General features: G+C 37.1%; 1 pseudogene; it reads right to left on the bottom strand.

The window, feature by feature from the left end:
- Nucleotides 1-819: 819 nt before the first annotated feature.
- LOC103569174 (ATP-dependent DNA helicase pif1-like) lies at nt 820-2,389 on the bottom strand (annotated as a pseudogene).
- Nucleotides 2,390-14,806: the final 12,417 nt, after the last annotated feature.

The following is a 14,806-nucleotide window of genomic DNA, read 5'->3' as shown; positions in this document are numbered from 1 at the left end:
TCTGTTTCATGTGATATTTAATGACTAATCATACTTTCTAATATTAATATAATGTATCTATTGTATATATTTTACAGTTAATAGTACCGGTATTTGTTTGCTATTATACATAATCATATGTTTAAGATTTCTTACTATCCCATTTCAATGGATTCCGTTTATATCTTTCTAATCTATTTGTTAGTCAATGACATATTTCTACCATATCAATCAAATCAATAACATGATTCAGTAGTACGCTAATGAGTTTGCACATGATTGAGTCTTATACAACTGTCAAGTCATTGTCTTAATGGATTCCATATCGTAATTGGTATAAGCAAAAAAGGGAAGTCACTCTTGGTTGACGCACAAAGCTGTACGGCAGCATCTAGTTCGCTAGTAACTAGTAAATTTGATGGCTTGGTCAGAGCTAAATTTTTTCAATATTGAATAAAAATTAGTAAATTATTTAAACTCTATTTATCGTGTATATTGAATTGAAGATTACCTGTCCACTAGTTAAGTTAAGTAAAGTGCGACGCTTCGTTTATAGTTAATCAACGTTGAACCGGGAGTTGCGAGCCGTCCTCGACGAAAGGTAAGTCCTACTTCATTTTACTGCTCAATATTAATTACCCTACTTGTCCTGATGAAGCCAGCTAGGCAACCGGGTTTAACCTAGTAATTGAAATTGCGTGATCTGACGCTGCGTAGGAAACAGCGTGTGTCAGAATCGGATAGATCGAGCGGATACCTGTCCTCGAGGCTATTTAACTCAAGGAGGAGGCATACCGTTTTAGTATCGATTAGTCAATCTTCGTATTAGAGAGATCCGAATCATGTATATATTTCTTTGTAAACAAAGTTTTTTACTAAATTGTTGGGTTTATCTTTGTTTAAATATATGCATAACGAAGACCATGATTGAACTCTTGAGAATGCTACGTATGATTGACCGTGATTAAATACATCTTTTGTGAGATCAATTCCTATTGAGTCAAAAGTTTGACCTTGATCTTTGTTTATGGTTATACAAAACGCGATTTTACTGGGAAATTGTCATCTTTTAACGTAAAGGGATAAATATTCTCACAGTACAACGTTAATCAGTTAATAAAAACAATATCACCGACTTTGTCACCTGTTAATATTTCGCAGCGTAATACATTCACACCTAGATCCAAAACGATTAACCTTGTACCATTGACAAACCGTTGCTCAAATTGAGATTTCTTATTAACATAACTATTGCATACTTTCTTAACCGAAGTCCGTAGGGGGAGGGATTGGGAGGGTTCAAAGTATTCAAATATTCTGGTAAATAAGCATCGTCACTATCCCCATTGTCATAATTATCAGTACTATCAACGGCTGTATACATTTTTTCCGTAGAGGTATCTAAAAGTTCAATAGCTTGTTTATTTATTTCATCGACATCAATATTTCTAGCTGAAAGAATAAATGTTTTCGTAAGTTCATTGTAACGCTTACCTTTGATGATTTTACCATATACATTTTCAACGATATCGTTATTCTTTGATGTTAAACACATATCAGGAAGGTTTATTTCATCATTTTCATCATTGACAGTCCCGTCACCGACGTTCAGTAAGAACTGTGCGAATTCTATTTCTTCTGGTAATGCTCGCATATTTTGTGTTAACGAATACTTATGGAAGTGTCTCCATAATGTGCTGAGTTTGATAGATAAATTAACAGTTTCGATGCGAGTAGCATTTGGTTGTACTGGAAGTAACTGTCGAAAATCGCCACCTAAAATCATTAATTTTCCGCCAAAGGGAATATCGTTGTTCATAATGTGCTTTAAAGTACGATCAATTATTTCTAAAGCATATCTCGGTGCCATTGGAGCTTCATCCCAGATAAGAACGTCAACGTCTTTTAGATAAGAGCCTTGTTTTGAATTGGGTTTAATACTTGAAGATGAGTCTGAGAACAAAGGAACAGGCAATCCGAACGTTTTATGAACAGTTTTTCCGTTAGGTAAAAGGGTTGCTGCAATTCCTGTGCAAGCCATTGTACAAACTTTTTAATTTTTTGTCTTCAATAGGTGGCATAATGTTGTGTGTATGAAAGTTTTACCGGAACCACCAGGTCCATCTATACAACCGCAATTAGAGTTATTACCTTCATTTTCTACGGAATTCAGAATGATGTCTACAACTTCTAATTGATTCACATTTAACTTCTCACAATTTGATAATGTTTCAGGTTGAGCAGACCACACTGTTCTATCATCTGGTATATTTTTAATTTCGATGATTTGTAGCATATTTGGAAATGCTGATAGGCTATAACCTTCTTGATGAAGCATTGAGCTAATATACACATAAGCTTTTCTTTGCCCATCTTCTATTCCGAAACTTCTGCTAAGATTTTCAGACATTGCTTTTTTAAAGTCTTCCCAAAGTTGCTCGGGATATAAAGGTTGACAGTGAATCAGTATACGTACGAATAAACATCGTAGTTGTCATAGCATCGTATAAACTATTGCTTACTTCATAGCCCGCTTCCATTCTCGATCATCTTCAATAAGTTCTGCTGCAAAACATGCTGCTACAAAGGTAGTATACACTATTCCGTTTACTGTTCTAAGGTTTTCAAAACTGTTTGCCCCCTTAATATTAACTAACGATAGTCGAAGATAAAAAAGTTCCGTTTGTGCAGGACTGACCGAATACATACGACCGATAACATTGAATTGTTTTTTTCGTAGTTGCCAACTCGAAACTGTACTTCCATTTTGTTTCGTAGAAAGGTAATGATATGGAATATCGCTATATAAATATTGTCGAGTGTTGAGATCGCTTTTATGTAAAGAAAAGTATTCGATTAACATTGTTTGTTTTTGTAAAGCTTCTGACAGCTCGTTTTCATTGCAATCATCACTAATTGTAATATTCTGTTGATTGGGTAGATTTATTGGTAATCGTGTAATCGAATGACTTTTATCTTGCAATGGTTTAGATAAGATTCGCCAGGCAGCTTCCACGGGGCCAACATAGCGAGCATCAACGAAATTTCGAACTTCATCATGGTTGAGTGTAGCAGTACCAGGATCACGAGATGTCTGGTCTTCGATGTTTTTCGATGCCAGCGTCGCTTCCGATACATTACCGTTTATTGTTACTCCTGCTTTATCATGACCTTTGTACGCATATTTATAAATGTATTTGACTGCTTTAACTGATGACACTACCTCCGCATTGATATGACAATTGAATTTTTCTAATAAAACTGGATTGTACGGTACCACATGACGATTATCGAAAATGCGATTATTCCGCGATAATGTGGTTCCCTGACCTCTTCGGCGGTGGAATGAATATCCTTTATCATCCATAGTTATTTCATTGCGAAAGTTTTTTGAGAATTTTTGTGAACACTTTCCTCTAACTATACACCAATCTCCACATGGACCGTATAACATATTTTTTGTGACAATAATATATAACAACGGATTTCCTGTCTTATTTAGTATTTCAGCTTAGATAAATTTTTCTACATTATCGGAGGTTGTTATTTTATAATTACTTTTTAGTCTTATCAACATATGTAAATGTGGTAAAGCACGGTTATGAAACTCAATCACCCATTTGAAAGCAATTACTTCTCCGAAAAAATGTTCTTTCGTTATCATTTTGATTAAAGCATCTTTTTTTATATCAAATACACGTGCAACTAAGTCAGGTCTGTCCGAAGCTGTTTGATGTGGCAATAAGTTTTCCCTAATCTCTCGCCACTTCGAATTATATGCCATGGTGTTACTCCAGAATGATTAATTCCACGTGGTCGTCAGGAACCCCCTTGTATGGTTCCAACTGGGAAGGTCCGGACAGGAATTTTTCAGCACAAAAATGGAACCGTGGATCTGCTTCACTGATGTAGATAAGAGGTATAGGCCTCTCGACCTCGGTGATCGGGATCAGTTCGGATTTAAGATTCTTGACCTTAAAAGATTTAGGAAGGAAGGTGACGCTCCTTACAAAGGACAAATTAAGTCTGATTAGTGGTTGATGGTAACGTTCACCAGAACACAACTTGTCATAGTCCGTACAGGAGTCACAATCACAATATTTGGGTTTCAGAGCAGAGCCCCTGGGCTGGCGTAATTTCGGCGCTATTGACTCTGTTCGAAAACATTTGTAACGATCTTTGCCCCGAAAGACGCTCTCAGAATGGCAGTAGTAATGGAGAAGAAAGATATAGTAATTAATTTGCTCCTGACTTCAGAATACAGAGTTCGCTCACTGACTCATAATAAAAAATAATTAAATGATTTACTTTATTTGAATGATTGAGATTCCTTTTATTTATTGCATTATTCAAGTAGAATTAAATAGGTAGGAAGGAAATAGTTAATTTATAGGAAATTTTAATACACTCAGCGAATCAACGAATGGATCATTGACCATCCCGGGTCAATCTCTTAGTTGCTATCTATCATCATTGTGTATTTTTTACCGGAGAGTTTGAGATAGCTATTATAACAGGGCTAAGCTGTTACTCTGGTCGTCCTTAAATTACCTTTTTAAGGGCGCCACTGGAAGTGATAACGGCCTCCCAGAGCCGGATCTTAGATCGTCAGGGTCGGTGTAAAATTTAATTGTGAGAGGAGGAAGAGGAAGGATAATTTTATAAATAACTTAGATTTATTTATTATCACAATATTCACTTTTATTAATTCACAACCTTGTAAATAAACCTTATAATTTTCACAACTTATAACCTTTGACCTCAAACCTTATAACTTTAGACATTATAACTTATACCTTATACTTTATACCTTATAACTATTAAACCTTTTGACCTTATAACCTTTAGACCTTATAACTTTTGACCATATAAAATTCTGCCAATTACTTTTGGCGACTTAATTCACTTAAACTACATAGCCACTACCTTGGCATCACACACACAACACTCACACTCTTGGTTAAAATCATTGCCAACTACCTTTGGACATACAATTTAAAATCGGTTACCTTCCGAATTATTTATCAACTATTCTATACATTTTAAAATCGTTTTCTACACACACACTGCACTCGAGTCCCCTGGACTTTTATCACACACTTGAAGATGGCCGTTCCCGCCACGCACTTAATTGAATTAATTAATTAATTTTTGGAGAAGAATTATTATTATTGATTATGTCACGATCGGAGAGAGTGAAGGCGACGGGCGAAGGGTTATTATTAATTAATTATTTAGTAAAACTACCCACAATATTTATTCTATTACTCAACCAAGGAGCCTAATAGGACCGTCACGTGGCTAGTGTGAGAATGTTTAATATTTGGCAAGTTTTGATTACTAAATAAGTCTATTTCGTACCGAGCGGAAGTACGATAGACAATCCCGATCGTTGACCTGCGTGGCTTTAGGGTAGGTCAGCGATTTCAAAGCGAGAGGGAAGCAGGTAGGTGAATATGGGCCCTCGAGAAGTCCCTGTTCTTTTACGTCTGTCTCTTTCTGTACCCGTTGACTTAGGAATGTTAGAGTAAGAGGTATAAATAAGAGAAAGATGATTTTTAAAAAAAGAAAAGAATCTGTATATTCTTATAAAATTATAATGTTGTTTTACATGTGTGTACTAAAATTAAACAAATATAATTAACTTACCACTCAGCTTGAGGTGGTTTACAATCTCGCTGATCACACTCTCTCACAATTCACCACTTTGAATTTATGATCGCGGAATTGTTTTATTTGATTCGCTGGGACCCTGCCCGTGGCTTAGGGATTTTACTCAGCGGAATTTGATGCACTTTTCGGACTCGGAGCTACTGGGGTGCCAAGCGAATACACTCCCCTATCTGTCGAGTACGAGTGTGAATATTTGATTTTATTTAGGATATCGATCTAGGAGTCTGATTTCCTAGGCTATAGACCGTCACGAGACCGATGATCCTGGTGAGTCGAATCGACCGCGATTTTTGCAAGATTAAAATCTAGGTATTTGGCCAAGGAGCCCGATTGCCTAGGCGGTGGACCGTCACGTGGACAACGATTAAGATTTTATCTCTGATTCGCGGTACTAGTCGGACTTGGGCCGATAGAACTAATCGGAGATTTCAAACTTATAGAACTTCGGAGCGAGTGACTCGAGATCCGACAGAGGTTAGTTCAGATTAGCGATTGACTGCTTTCGTTAGGATTTCGGCAGTTTATATACTCTAGTTTTGATGGGAAAGTCGTGTGTTTTCTGATGCAATCGTTGGGTCCAGCTCATCGTTTTCGACAAACAAACGACTAAAAACGCAGTTCCGGGTTCAGCTTTCTAAAAATTTAGAAAAGTCCATATATGGAAATTGGATGATATCGTTTTTGTAAACAACAAAGAATGTGTAAGTGCTATAATACAAAACGAATGATAACGTACATAGGTCCGAGTTTAGTCATATCATTAGAACATACGCGGTGATTTCGAAATATGGAAATTGGATGGTCGTAAAATTTTTATGACCGTTGAGTTAATTAGAGGTCCGGTGCACACGTGCAGGTATCCCGCTGAGTCGCAGCTATACATATTTTTCGGTACTACGCCCGTACACGCATACACATTCTCTTATGAATGTATTGTAAATAGATGTACGCAGGTAATGTGGATGCAAGATGAGTATACAGCTAGATGACGTAGTTGGGTTTGAAAAAGGGGCTCTGCCCTTTTTGATGGAGAGAGAGTGAGACAGATGTATTGTCTTATCTATCGATCTTTGTCTATTCTTACTCATCGTGCATGCACTTACATAGGTACCTGCAAAAGGTGAGAGGATCTCAATACGAAGATTTTGGGTGCGGCTAGTATACCTTTTCATAAAAGAAAATTAAAAAAGAATAATGTTATTTCAGAAGTTAAAATCGCAATTCGTATGTATTAATCGTTACAATTAATTAATTTTAAATTGACTCCTTTACGACAACTTACATTAATCTTCCAATATATACTGATCCAAATTTTCTAGATTTAATGTTTTAAGTTTGGTAAGAAAATCTTATCTCCGTTTCATTGCTCCACCCTCGATTTTTACTTTCTAATCTTCCTTTCTATACTGAGTATAATTTTGTAATAATTTTATTAACTAATTTTATTTATTACTTTACTTTAATCATTAAATTATATTTTATTACTTGACGTAAATTAATTTAATAAATCTAACTTAAGCCTTTGTCTAGTTACGGAAACCAATTTTTTTTATTATAAGCCAGTTGAATTTCCACTAAATGGTCATTCCATCTGGTCTGGTCTTTATTAATATAAGATCGAATCATTAGTTTTATTGTACGATTAATTCGTTCCACAGGATTCGCTTGGGGATGAGCGACTGCCAATGGTGTAAATTTCACGCCAACTGATTTTAAATAATCCTCTACGGTCTCGTTTACAAATTCCCTGCCATTATCTGTCACCAGAAACAGCGGGTAAGATCGTAAGGAAAATGCGCGTTTAAATGCCTCCAAAACAGCTGCACCAGTGTGACGACGTAAAGGATAAAGCTCGATAAACCTAGTATATAAGTCTTGAATAACTAATATATACTGGTGTCCTTTACGTGATCGAGTGAACGGTCCAGTTACATCAGCAGCGACGATTGTCCAAGGTCTTATGGGTTGTCGAGTTTGCATTGGAGCTGTTGATGATAACTGTTAATATTTTGCTTGCTTGCAAACCTCACAAGCCTCAACGTAACTGTCCACATCCTGGTACATACCAGGCCAGTAGTATTGGACCTTAATACGCTCATACATCTTGTCTCGCCCTAGATGCGCAGCATCTGGGTCTTCGTGATGTTTCTTAAGGACTTCTTGTATCTCCGGATCTCTCAAAACCACTTTCCAAGCATTATCGTCTCCAACAATAGATTTTAATGGATCTGGACGATGATATTCAAGCCGATCTTCAACGATACGCCAATCCGGAAATCGCCCTGGATTGCGACGTACGTTATTAAGTTTAACTATATACCAATTTGATACTTGCAAGTGTAGACAGTGGTTAAATTCAAGCTGACCTTTGATGTCCAACCAATCTTCTGGAGCGTTCTTTTTATATATACGTGACAATGCATCAGGACCTTCATTTTCAGTACCTCGTCGATGTTCGATAGTTATCTGGTGTGAAAGCAGCTCCATAACCCAACGAGCTAACCTGCCGTTCGGGTCTCGTAGTGAATGTAACCATTTTAATGCCGCATGATCGGTGACGACGGTAAATGGAGTACCTTCCAGATAACAGCGTAATTTACGTACTGCCCAGTCAACTGCCAGACTCTCCTTCTCGGTGGTGGTGTACCGAGTTTCAGCACCCTTAAGCGGACGACAAACAAATAATTGAATATTCCTTTTGTGTCTCGGGATCACGTTGTACCAGGAACGCTCCCAGGCCTGTATCACACGCATTGGTATAAAGATAATATGGCAGTCCAACTTTAGGTACCGACAATGGCTGAGCATCAATTAATGCACGTTTTAATTTCTGGAACGATTCTTCTTCCTGGAGTCCCCACTTCCACTCTGTGGTTACACCAGTTAATTTATTTAAAGGTCTTTGAGCTTTGGCTACGTCTTATAGATGTCTGTGATACCAGTTCACGAATCCCAGAGAACTTCGCAGCTGTTTCCTGTTAGTTGGTCTAGGATAGTTAACAATCGGAGCAATTTTATCTGGATCTGTATGTAATCCATCCTTGTTGACTAGATATCCCAAGAACTTTACCTCTGGACGACAGAATTTACATTTTTCAGGGTTTATCAGAAGACCAGCATCTCGAAATACTTCAAATACTAGAGCCAAAATCTTTTTGTGTTTCTCCATGGTCTCGCTAATTACTATCCAATCATCTAAGTATGCGAAGACTTGATCAGCAAATCTTTCTTTTAGCTCGTCCATTGCTTTTTGAGATGTGCTAGGAGCACCCACTAGTCCATACGGCATCCGTAACCACTCGAATTGCCCTCGTCCTTCTACAGAAAAAGCGGTGAGAGGAATCGACGCAATTACCATGCGGATCTGATGGAAGGCCTCCTTCAAGTCCATCGTACTAATGTATACAGCACCATGAAGCGCACTGAGTATACGTAACATGTTCGATAGTGGATGAGCTGGTGGTATAGTCACACGATTGATGGGCCGATAGTCAACACAAAATCGCCAGGTTCTATTTGGCTTAGCAACCATTACCGGCGAGCAAGACCAGACACTATAACTGGGTCTTATAAATTTTTTGTCTAGTAATTCGTCAACCTGCAGATTTAATTCTTCATTTATTACCGGACTACGTCTGTACGGTTTAATTCTGACTGGTTTAGCATCAGGTTTCAGGACAATCTCGTGTTCAATTATATTCGTAAGTCCTTGATTCGGCATACCTTCAAACTTTTTCATCTCAAGTTCAATGAAATTCTTGAAGTCCAGTTCTTGATCAGATGACATTGACGAACACTTCGTCGCATTTTCTTTACAAAAAATAAATTCAAATGGATGAACTTCAGTATTACCACTGAACTGCCAAGTTCTGTCTTTGCTATTAATTATGACACCAAATTGGAGCGCAAAATCCATCCCCAACACTACAGAATGATCAAGATCTTCAATCACACTCAGATATTGTTCTCCAGCTACTGAGCCAATTTGTATAATAAATGGAGCACCACCCAGACTCTTACATAATGTATGATTTGCCTGTAGAACACCACGTTTTTGAGTTTCATCTGGTCTTAATTCACCAGAAGCATACTCTCTGATGTCTTCATATACTTTAGCATTTATGTATGATCTCTCACTGCCAGTATCCAAAATACCGTTTAACTGAATTCCAAAAATCCACAGAGAGACTGGTATTCTTGCTGTAATTTCAGGTGGTCTTGGTCCTGAACCATGAATAAAAACTTTCCTTTCAGCTAAACGATATTTGATAGCAGCTGACAATGGCTGGTTCTAGAGTATCCCTGGGATAAAAGCTTCTCGAGACGAAGGTGTTGTACTTGGGTCTGGGGCCTGCAAATCTGGGGACTGGCTTGGGCCTAGTTCCAAAAGATGCGGCGAAGACATATTAAATTCAAGGTCAACCGATTCAAGCCCTGGTTGAAATTCATCTTCCCATGGTTCTTCTGGTTCATCATCATCTTGCTCCATTATCGATATGATTGAATTGATATTGATGTTTTGATCTGGCTGGTTGTGATCTCTTATAATAAAATTTTAGTCTTCCATGACCTGGATAAGCTGGTATACTAATTCTGTAGAATCATCTGACGGATCTTTTTGCGTCAGATTAATTATTTCTTCAATGTCCAAAAATTTCGTAGGTGTCTCAATTAATTGTGAATCATGGCCTAGAACAAAATGTTGCGGTGAAGTTGACACTTCTTTCATTTGCAATATTTCATACCGGCTATCTGGTAATGGTGACGGGCCTGGACAAGGACACTGCGGCGAAGTCGAGATTTCCTCGGCCTGCAACGTCTCGGGCCGGCTATCTGGTACTGATGATGGGCCTGGATGAGAATACTGCAGTGAAGTCGAGACTTCATTGGCCTGCAATATCCCCAACCGGCTGATATTATTATCTAAAGTCTCTTTATTTAACCCCTGTTTTTCTTTATGAAGATTTTGAGCCGACGGGGAGTTCGGTCCAGGTGTTACTCATTTTTTCGGTTGTCACCAGGTCCTTCTTTATTCTCCTGATGAGCTGGAGTCTATCTGATGACGTTGAATTACTCGGTATATTTTCATTAGTATAAATCAGTAAATTACATTTGTTTCGAGTGTGTCCAATTTCAAAGCGGGATGTTGCAGACTTCTTGTCTAGGATTTTCACAAACCTCAAAGACGTGTCCAGGAACACTACAATTGAAGCAAGGTCTGTTGTATCTGGAAGCCATCACCGGGTTTTGAGTAAAACCAGAAATCGATCCAGGAACTTGGTTTACTCGCTGTCTAAATTGTTGTACTCTCATTGAATTATTTTGAGGTCTATAATAATTCATGTTGTTTCTTGTTTGCACGCCATATTTATTATTATATGTCCCTGGTGATGCTGATCCCATTACATTTCACCGAGAAGGTTCCAGATCTTCTTCATGGTACGTAACTTCTTCCTCCGGCACTTGCATCATGTTAAATCTAGGTTTTTCTCGAAATTTAACCGTCTTGGGTGCATTTATTATATTCGAATAATTTCAAAAAACAGAGAGTCATTATGAGCTAGGGTAGCAATCCCAAGTATTTAATAAATGTGAGTACGGACATTCTTCATATATCTGAGTGAAATATTTGGTAAAATGACAGTACGAATATGTATAATATATCTTTGAGTTAAGTATATAGTACATATTTAGTAGAGTTAGTTGTACCTGTGTTTATGGTACTTGTGACTATCAGTGTTTGTAAATGCGAATAGCAAAAAGCAACGATCCTTTAGGCCGGTAACAATAACTAAGCATAGCGCCTTACCCATTGAATGATGAGGTAACCATAGAGGAACAACGGAGACGTCATCGATTCTTTTAGGTGGAGTTTTGACATTCCTTTAGGAATTGGGCCACAGAAAGGTATATGGGGCTACGTCGCCTGTGTGTAAGCGTTTGAATGGATGAAGAAATGAGAATTTAAGAGTGCATGTAAGGTGTAAGTAAAAGACTGGATGAGAAAATGGAGCCGAGTAGTGCGTTGTGAGATTTCGGACCGAACGGTAGAATTTTAGAGCAGCTAGAAAATAATTACATCCGATATTGCCGTCACGAAATCACGGATTGATACCAGGAGTTATGAGAGCTTAGTTTTGAAGCGATGTCCGAGTGGTAGTAAATTGGAGTGATGGTAGTAAGAATTTGGATTTAACCAGAGTTGCAGCAATGACTGAAACTAAATTGATAATTCTCAACTCAATCCTGTTGAAAGCAATCAAAACTATTTACGATTGAGCCTAGCTGAAGCCAATTTTAGTATAAAATTAAAATTAGAAAGGGGCAAGAAACATTAAAGATACTCACTTTATAATAACACTGTCAAATATTTTTCGGGCTCTTTCAGTTGTATTAATCATGCCTTCTTTCAACTCCTTGTGAATGTCCCGACGTATTTTTAAAGTAAGATCTTTACGGTGGTTGTTTTCTTGCGATAATGCAAAAACTCCATTCTTTATCATGGCTCTTCCAGGACAAGGAATGTCAGTGATTTCGCGGATTTTTTTACGATTGCATTCTAAATCTCTGTATGAATGACAAAGACAGAGATAATTTAGTACAACAGAAAATAATTTATTACAAATCAAGAGAAAAAAGTACTCTAGCGAATCAAAATTACCATAGCTCACATTAAAAATACTGTGATAAACTCTTTTGTATACGGTAAGAAATACATGGCGTTTAACATCGTGCTGGTATGGTCTCAAGACAGATACCAAAATAGTATGTGAAATATTTCAAGACAGTATTGTAATTTCAAGACAGTATTGAGTTCCAGAAGTATGGCGTTATTTACTATACTGTATGGTATTGGAGCTATTGCATTGCTTATACGTATGCATAGCAGGCACGACGAAACAGCATGGCTCTGAGACCCATACTACAATGCTGAGGGCATTGCGACAACTATCGCCAATGTTACTATTCCCGCAGTGGTTGAATCATCTATGTATACAATGTTATAACCTATAAAAATTTCCGATACCATATAGTATGGCGTTGACACCAATACTAGCATAGTGATATCCGCAAAATATTTCTTACCGTGTAGGAGAAATTCTCCGGAAAAGTTCGTAATATTTATCAATTCAACCAAGAATCGGCATATATTTATCGTAAAATTCAAATGTATTGGCGTAATTTTATGATAAATCGGCATAAAAAACGTAATTTACAATAGCTTAGTGTAGCTTAACGTATTGACTGTAATTTACCATGAATCGGAGCCGTCAAAGTAGGATTTCGTAACCTCCATGTGCACTTGCCAAACCGAACTGGATGTAAACGTTACAAACAAAAGGGTAAGAAATCTCTACACGAAAAAAATAATTTAAAAAAATGTTTTACTATAATTGGACCAAAAGTTTGAACTTATGCCCTGTTTTGCGGAAAGAAAGACGCTCTTTTCCTTTACAGAAAAATTAAGGATACTCAAAAATCACTCGATTGAATTATTTCAAAGTTGGATCAAATCTAATTCTTATCCAGCTCTTTCGATTGCCGTAAATCACTTGGAAATTGGTTGATTTGTTCCAAAGATATACACGAAAAAGAAATTCTTGTGACCTGCACGATAATGGGAGTAGAATGTATCGTAACGGTAACTATCTAGATTGCTACTATGACTATACAGATCTCTCCCATCACGAAACCCGCATAACCACGCTTTAGATGTTTCTAATCACAATATTTTTCTTTCCGTGTAGTCGAACGAAAATTACTTTTTTTCGGAAAAATATATAATTAAAAATATATAAGTCAACAATTGACCGATAGTAACGTTTCCAAATTCTCTGAGCTCGGAAACAACAGGAGTGTTGAATTGGTCCACAGGGTCAACTGTTAACAGTTTTTTTTTTAGCTTTTACATTATCTATAAATTTATGTTATATTAATTATCCATGAATATCGAAGGATTTACGGTATTTCCTGATGGTCATAGTTCACCCTGATTTAAGGTAAGTCACGGTAAATCACGCTAATAGGGTAAAATGACGACAATTCTCGGTGATTCACCGAGAATCTTAGTGATTTGCAGTGAAATCTCGATAAAATTTTTGTGAGCTCCCATGATGAGTCTCGGTGATTTAATATGGTGATTCGAAGTAAAATCAAAGTAGAATCATGGTGATTCACAGAAAAACATGGTGATGTTTTATAATCAAGCAGTGGAGATTGACCATGATGAGAAAGAGTGAACTCTTCCGAGATAAAGCAAATATTGGGGAAGGATAAGTCACGAGTGCTAGGTACAAGCAACGGGGGTAATTCAATGCTCGCTACAAAATTGCGCCTAGCTGCAAGTGGTGTCCCTGGTAAGAGATTCATTCTAGAACTATTATATTTCAAACTTGAAAGTAATTCGGAACCGGGTACTCCTCTGTTCTTTGAAAAAGTAAGTACCCTTTTCATAGTAATATAGTATATTCTATATTCCATTATGACATTAATATTTGTAATCAATGTCTCCAAGAAGAATTTTTCTTTGACGTTGGGCTTGCGTAGTTCGAACAATTATTAAACGGACCCGACTAGTCAATTTTTTGGAAAGAGATTACATTCCTTCCACTAGTAAAAATAATATACTAGTAGTAATATTGAAAGTAATAAATTACGGTGATTCACAGTCACATCGCAGGGAGCTCTCACAGTAATTGACCGTGAATTACTGTAGATCCAAACCACTAGGAGGCAATTGACGGTAACATCGCAGTTAGCTCTCGCGGTGATTAACGACGAATCACCGTAATTCACGGCACTTCACCAGGATTCACGGTATATTACCGTGAATCAGAACTGCTAAGGTTATCTCACGCTAGGTACAGGTTCGCGGATATAAATGTTGGGTATTCTACGCTAAATCGGACGGTTTTAAGAATTTTAATTTTTAATTTCCGTCATTTCTTGATATTTTTTAGTACTCATCAAAAAACTCATTCTCCTAAAGTTTGAGATTTTTTTGATCATTGGTTCAAAAGATATGAAATTTTCAAAAAAACCACTCTTTTCATGGTTTTTGCTTATACTTTTTGGAAAAATGGTTCAAATAAACAAAATCAAAGAATAAAAAAGTTTCGTTATTCCATGTAATTTTAGAAAAAAATACAAACAA

The sequence above is a fragment of the Microplitis demolitor genome, chromosome 6, assembly GCF_026212275.2.
Source record: "Microplitis demolitor isolate Queensland-Clemson2020A chromosome 6, iyMicDemo2.1a, whole genome shotgun sequence".
Lineage (NCBI taxonomy): Eukaryota > Metazoa > Arthropoda > Insecta > Hymenoptera > Braconidae > Microplitis > Microplitis demolitor.
This window is presented reverse-complemented; position numbering and strand designations above follow the sequence as displayed.